Here is a 6,621-nt window from a genome sequence, read left to right as displayed (position 1 = left end):
GAGAAGAATCTGAACTGGATTTCTGTGCAAACCTGGAGCAGGAGCTGCAAGCTTCAACCCCAGCTGAGACCCAAGCAGTCAATGGGCTCCGTTTTTCAAATCAAGGCAAGACTTGCTCTGGGGATCGGGAATTACACAGAAATTGCCTGAAGTCTGGAACAGGTCCACTTAGTTTTAAATTAAGCTGTGGACTGGGGAACACTTTTATTCAATTGATGTAATGAACCTAAAAGTTGGAAAAGCCTGCTCCTGAATGAAACCCTTGACATAATTCCAGCAACCACTACAACCAGAAGTGTTGAAACGTCCTAACGAAAGTAGTTCTCATGGCACTTTCAGCCCAAGTTGAAATTAAAAGCTGGGCTTTTTTGTTGGTTTGGGGTATTTTTTGTTGAATTTTTCTCCCCCTCCCCAGAGGTATTTCCAGACCAACACTGCCTTGGTCTAAGTGGCAAGCTGGAAGTCAGCAGGGCTAAAGTTAAAGCTTCCCTTAACCCAACAGCCAAAGGCTATCGGGCGAAAGCTGTGAATGTCTGCGCCTGGAAAGGTAGCTGAAGCCCCGGCAACGGAGGGTACCGTGAAGTACCCCTCTCGACTTCCCTCCTCAGTGCCGTGAAGATGAGGAGAGTAAGTTGCTTCGGCTTTAAAACCCATTAGCGGCGGGCGGGCCAGCCCCCCCCGAGCTCTCTCGCGCCGACTAGGGCAGGGGAGTCGCCACCGAGCCCCGTGCACCGGCGGATCAGCCCCGTCCCGCCCCCTCCCCACCCCCTTCCCGGGCCCCCCCGAGCCCCCCTGCGGCGGGGGCGAGGCTGCCCCGTGGGTGACCCGCCCGGCAGGCGCACCCCCGCCGCATCACAGGAGGGGACAGCGCGGCCGCTGGCTCTGCCCCGCCGCCCGCCCGCCCGCCCGCCTGCCTCCCTTCTGCCTCCCTCCTCTCGCCGCCTGCCTGCAGCCCGGGCTCTGCCGAGTCAAAGCGCGGATCAGGTTCCCTGCCTCCAGTATAAAAATCTCGACGAGAAATCTCCGGCGGGAGAGAGAGACGGGGCGCGGGAGGAGCGGGGCGTAAGGAGGCGGCCGGCGAGCCCGTCCGTGGGGAAGCGAAGGGACGCGCTGCAGCGGCGGCGGCAGCAGTAGCAGCATCCGCTGCTCACCGGGGACACCCGCGGCTCGCCCCTCTCAGCTGCGGGAGAAAAGCCTTTCGCCGCCCGAAGTAAGTCCGAGGGGGCTGCGGGGACACCTGGGGGCTGCCCGAGTGATGGTGTCCCCGCGCTCGCTCCACCAGAGGGAGAGCGGGAAGCGCTTCTCCTTTCTCTGCCCCGGCTCCGGGGGACTTGTCCCAGCGGGGCTGCGCAGCCCCGGCCCCACCTGGCCTCCTCTCGCCGCCCGGTGGGTGCCGGGGAGAGGGACCGCGGGGCTGGGTGGGAGTCCGGACCCGTCGGGGTGGTGGGAGGCACTGGAGGCCCTGGAGATACCTGCCCAGAGTGGGGCGGGGGCCAAGGTCTAGGGGTGCCCTGGAGCAGGAGGAGGGTGGCGGGGGCGCCGCTGTCCCCGCCGTGCTTTGCTGTAGTGGTGGGCAGCGCTGCTGCCTCCGGCCGCCCCGCTCGGGTTGGCAGTGGTGGATCGGTGCTTGGGAGCAGGGTGAGAAAGAGAGAGGGTGCGGTGGGGGACGTGACCCAGCGGGGAAGGGACGCAGCAATCCTCGGACTGGTCCGTTTCGAGAGGACAAAAGGGCAGCGAAGTGACCCCAAAACAGCAAACCCCCCGCAGGTCCCAATCGCCCTGTGCCAGGAATGTTGCGGCTGGGACTCGGGATAATGAGGTTAAATTGTACCCTCAGACAGCGCACTCGAACTGAGATTTTTCTTGGGACTTAGCCTTCTTATCCCTACTTTACTTTTTGTGGAACAGCTGATTATAGCAAGTGCTGGTAGATCTATTTAAAATCCCTGTTGTTAGTTTCTGTCTTCTATTTCTTCTGGATGGATGGCTTGGGAGAAAATCTGAGTTAACAACAGTGAAAATAGTGTCCTTGTGTTCAGCACACAGATTTTTCTGCAAGTGTGCTATGGTGTCCGACATTGATGCTTCTAACTCTTTACCCTCCTTCATCCTCTCCTTTTTAGAAGTAGAGCTTTTTATAGGGAAAAAAAGAAAGCATCTCAATTCTTTGGGACCTTGTCTGGTCCTCTTATGTGTTCTAGCTGGATGTTGCAAACCTCTCTCTGCCCCACTGCAAGTGGTTTGCCATGGCCATCTACTGAGCATTAGCTTCATGGTATGCTGGTAAGCTGGCTTCTAGGATGTAAACCCTAGAGACTAGTTGGTTCTTAGGAGCCTTGTGGAAATACTTGTGGTGTTCATTAAGTCTTTGTGAGGTAACCCTGCAGCTCTGCATAGTAGTAGGTTTTTTAAATTGCTTGTATTAAAGGGGAAGAGCTCTTTACCTGTGGCTCATCGACTCTTGAACTCTGCCATTTCCATGTTTTCCTCTTGGGTCTTGATTGTTCTGAGCTAGTAGTGAATTTCAACTTTTTCGAGAAGAAATAGACTGAATGTGTACTGCTTGTATTTGGGGAGGTGGCGGGAAGGGATAGAGATAAAGAGAGAGAAGGGAAGGATACAGGAAATTGTGTTACAATGGAATAGTTGTCTTCTACATTGTCTGGACAGTGTGCTTCAGTTGTTCTACAAAACAAAATGTATTTGGTGGTGGGTTTTTGTTTGTTTGTGTTTTTTTTCCCCGGTGGATTTCTGGTTCCTCCCTGCAAAGAAATAAGAACTTAAAAAAATATATAATTAAAAAAATCTGAACTTTTGTTCAAGAGAAATTGTCTGAAGGGAAAAAGGAACCTGCATATTTATCACAAATTTTGTTAATTTGCTGTAGCCATGAACATTTTAAAATTTAGAAGTGAATGGAGAGGTACTTCATTGGAAAGGACAAACCAGAAAAAAGCTAGCAACAAAAAGCTGCTGCGTGGGTTAGTGGTTCTCTCTAACAGAAGGAAAACAGAGGTTTAATATACCCCTGTCTCCAGGCTGAGCTAACCTCTTTGGTGACTTATTACTTACAATGCTTTGGATGAAATTGAAGGAGAGAAACCTATTGACTTTAGCATACTCCAGACGAAGCTCTTAGGTGGAAAACAGAGAAGCCAACATCAAATCTTTCATTTACAAATCACAGGTCTTTGTTTATAATGTAGAAGTCGCCAAAGAAAAACAGAGTTTTTGCAATTATCCAGATGTCTATCAGCAGTTATTTGAGATGCAGTCTGTGGCTGATACTCCCTTGCCAGCAGAAGGTTGGTCTCACTATAGTATTACAAAACATAGTGCTGTTATCCCAGTGCCATATGCCCGTATTCCTTTATGCCCATACTGACACTGAGGACACTTCGGAGGCCTATCTTATTCCTGACACAGTTGTGCTGATGGATGTTTTGTGTAGCTTCATCTTTCTGTCACTAATGTGAATATTATTACTTCGCTGACTTTCATCAGTCATGGCTCCAGCAAGGTACTTCCCTGTCATATCCTGTGTTTCTTAGTCATTCTAGCAATGGTTGTTCCTGAGTCCTCAGATAACAAAAATAATCTTTTACGGGAGCTCTGAAAATGCACTCATTTCACTCATACTCATATTTTCTTGTAGTGCTTTTGCAGCAGGGAAGATAGGATCTATCAAGTGTTAAGAGCGTAACAAGTGTTCCACTGTAACGCTGGGGCATTAGGGATGGAGCTGGCATTGCTCATGAAACCTCCTGCTCTCTTCAGACCCCCTCATTACCTACACTCCCAGCTATGGTGCCTTTCTGTGGGAACTGGTTTTTAACAATGTATGCTTTGCTTCAGTGTTTACAACCTCTTGCTGATCAGTGTATCAAAAGCATTTTCATTTAGAGGATTCATTTCAGGACTTTAATTGAGTAAATCTCTTTGTTTCAAGCCTCTATAATAAACCATTCAAAATGCTGTCTTTGAATGAACTAGGTCACTGTAACGCGCGCACACACAGAGTGATTCTCATCTGCTTAGGGTAGCCTGCATTTGGTCGACTCATATCCCTGGTGAGCCTGTCCCTGATTTATCCTTCTTGGACTGGTTTGTTCACAGGGAGCTTATGCTGAAAATTCACTGCTGGGGGTCATTCTCCATTCTTGGCATCTCTGGCAGCCTTAAGCTTAAGTTGCAGCCTCATTTTCTGTCCAATCAATACCACTCTTATGTCGCTGAGTTTCCATGGTGCCCCCAATCTTCTGTCTACATATTGATGTCTGACAGCAGGAATAGCATTCTGTGTCACTATATATACTTACTAAACCTGTCAAAACTATTTAGGGTCTGTCTCACTAATTTATATCCATATCCTGATATTATTTGTATTTGTTGAGCTTTGACTGATGGAACTTGCTGCACTAAGGAATCGGCCCCGACAATGCGCTCCAGGGTTGGCTCGAGGGATGGACGTTTTGAGAAAGGGAGAAAGACTCTCTTCTAGAGTAGCTGGGGTAGTCTAGAATCCTTTGAGCACAATAGAGTCATTTTGAAAACATCCAAGTCTCAACGGTTCCAAGTTAATGCTTTGGAAATCATTCTCCATTGTGCTGCTCTGAATGCATAGAGGATCCTCTCTGATGGAGCCCTGGAGAGGGAAATAGAAAAGTAGGCATTGTAAAGTATGCAGTGTGCATTTGAGGAGAGTTGGGGGAAATGTCAGTCAGTGGTCTCACATCAGCTTGCTTCAGCAGAAGCACCGTGGAAAAATGAAATTAAAGGAGCAAGCAGTGTCTTCTGCAATTAATTTTACTGGAATAACCCACAGAGCACTGTAGTTGCATAAGAAATGGTGTAGTGGTGTCTCTGTGGATTGACACAGCAGCAACTGAACAAGATGAGAAAAGGCGTATCTTCCGTGCGTCATTAACTTCCAAGGGACTGAAACCTGTTATTCGTGCCAACGGCAACAGATACTAAATAAAGACCTGCAGACTTTTTTTAAAATATATTTTATTTTATTTTATTTTAAAAATGCCTTTCAAACTGTCAATCTTGTATTGAGCAGATGTGGCCATCCGCTGGAGAAATTATTTTAATCCCACTACCTTTAACATGAGCTTTATCCAATGCATGAGATAAAAATTGGCAGTCGGTATGGAATTTGCTGCCTAAAATTTTGTTCTCCAGTTGCCAGCAGAACTGATTTTGTGATGCCAAGTTCATGAATGCTTTTCAGACCCTCTTCAGGCTCCTACAGTCTTTTCATCAGTGAAAAGTAGGGATCTTTATGACTTAAACGGCCTGTTGCAGGTGGTGTTTGACATAGTGGTATTCAAGTTGTTCAGTTTGTTAGGCTTTCAGCAATGGCTCACCTTACAGTGGTAGAAAGGGTCAGTGGGTCTTTATCAAACTAGACACTCGCTTGGGCAATATGTCACACCGTATTTTATTCCAAGGAATAGAATCACTGAACCATTTAAAATATCTGGCTCTACCTCCTGCGGTGGCATCATGATGATTTTTTTTTTGTGAAACTTTCTCATTTCCTTGCTTGCTTGCATATGTGGGAGTGACTTTTTAAGAAGTGTAGTCATCTTTCAGGCTGCTTTTTAATGTCTTTCAGACCAAAGGTTGAGAGAACACAGCTGTAGGCAGTTTCATGGGAGATGAGAAGGGGGAATGTGAATACTATAAAGAGCTAGATACATTACTGCTGCAGCCAGGTGATTTCCAACCCCTCCGTCTCTCCTCTCCAAAAAGCTTCTGCCCTTCCTTACTTTCCCAGAGTAGCAGTTACTAGTTTTATTGTGGATAACCTCTGAAGGTGGGGGATAGAACTGACTAAGTCTGAGGCAAAATCCAGTTTCCTTACGTTAGGAAAAATTTATTCATATATTTATCTGGGCCCTAGGACCATGTTGCTTTGCTAGTCCCATGAGCTGCATGGAAACTGCAAGAGAGGGGTAAATAGTTTTAGAGCAGAAGAGCATTAGAGGAGTTGGGGACCTTCTGATAAAAATAGTCTCTGAAAATAAACTGTGCTCGGGGCTCCAGACCACTGCCATTTAGTAAACTGCAAAGTTCAATTTTAAACTGGACCTTTCTCCTCCGAGGCCTGCCAGCACTATTTCAGAGCTCATTAAGTGTTTCACGAGAGCCGTATAAAAATCTTCCTTCCTCATTAGTTTCTGCAGAGTTCCAGTTTAGGTTGGACCTTGTAAACAACCTTTATTATAGTTGTAGATGTTGCCATCGTCAAGTGCCTGTGGGGAGGAAAAAGAATGAGGAGAAATTCTCTAATACCTCATACCAAATGCTTGTTTTGGCCCTGGTCCACAGCTAGCCAACAGCATAAATGAAATCTAGTCTTTGCCATCATCAAACAGTATTTTTGGAGCAACTTACTATCTGGACAAGTTCTCCTCCCAGAATTAAAATCGGACAGAACGATTGGGAGAGCGGAGGAGGCTGCATTGGCATTTCTTTCCCTCAGCAGGCCTCTCTTGACACACTTGGGCTCATGTTCTGTCGTCTTAATAGGGCTGGTCCAGCTGGCAGTGGAGACAGGCACAGCACTAGGGATACTGGCAATGAGGTGGAGCTAGCCTATTTCTCAGGCTT

General features: G+C 47.5%; 1 protein-coding gene across 2 annotated transcripts in view; it reads left to right on the top strand.

Annotated features, from left to right (window-relative positions):
* Positions 1-902: 902 nt before the first annotated feature.
* The window catches only part of PTN (pleiotrophin), a 75,961-nt gene continuing 70,242 nt past the window's right edge, over positions 903-6,621 (top strand). For both annotated transcript variants that reach the window (XM_051640827.1, XM_051640842.1), the window contains exon 1: positions 903-1,210. The gene's annotated coding sequence lies outside the window, so the exon portion shown is untranslated. The remainder of the gene's footprint in view (positions 1,211-6,621) is intronic.

This window comes from Apus apus, chromosome 1 (assembly GCF_020740795.1).
Source record: "Apus apus isolate bApuApu2 chromosome 1, bApuApu2.pri.cur, whole genome shotgun sequence".
Taxonomy (NCBI): Eukaryota; Metazoa; Chordata; class Aves; order Apodiformes; family Apodidae; genus Apus; species Apus apus.
This window is presented reverse-complemented; position numbering and strand designations above follow the sequence as displayed.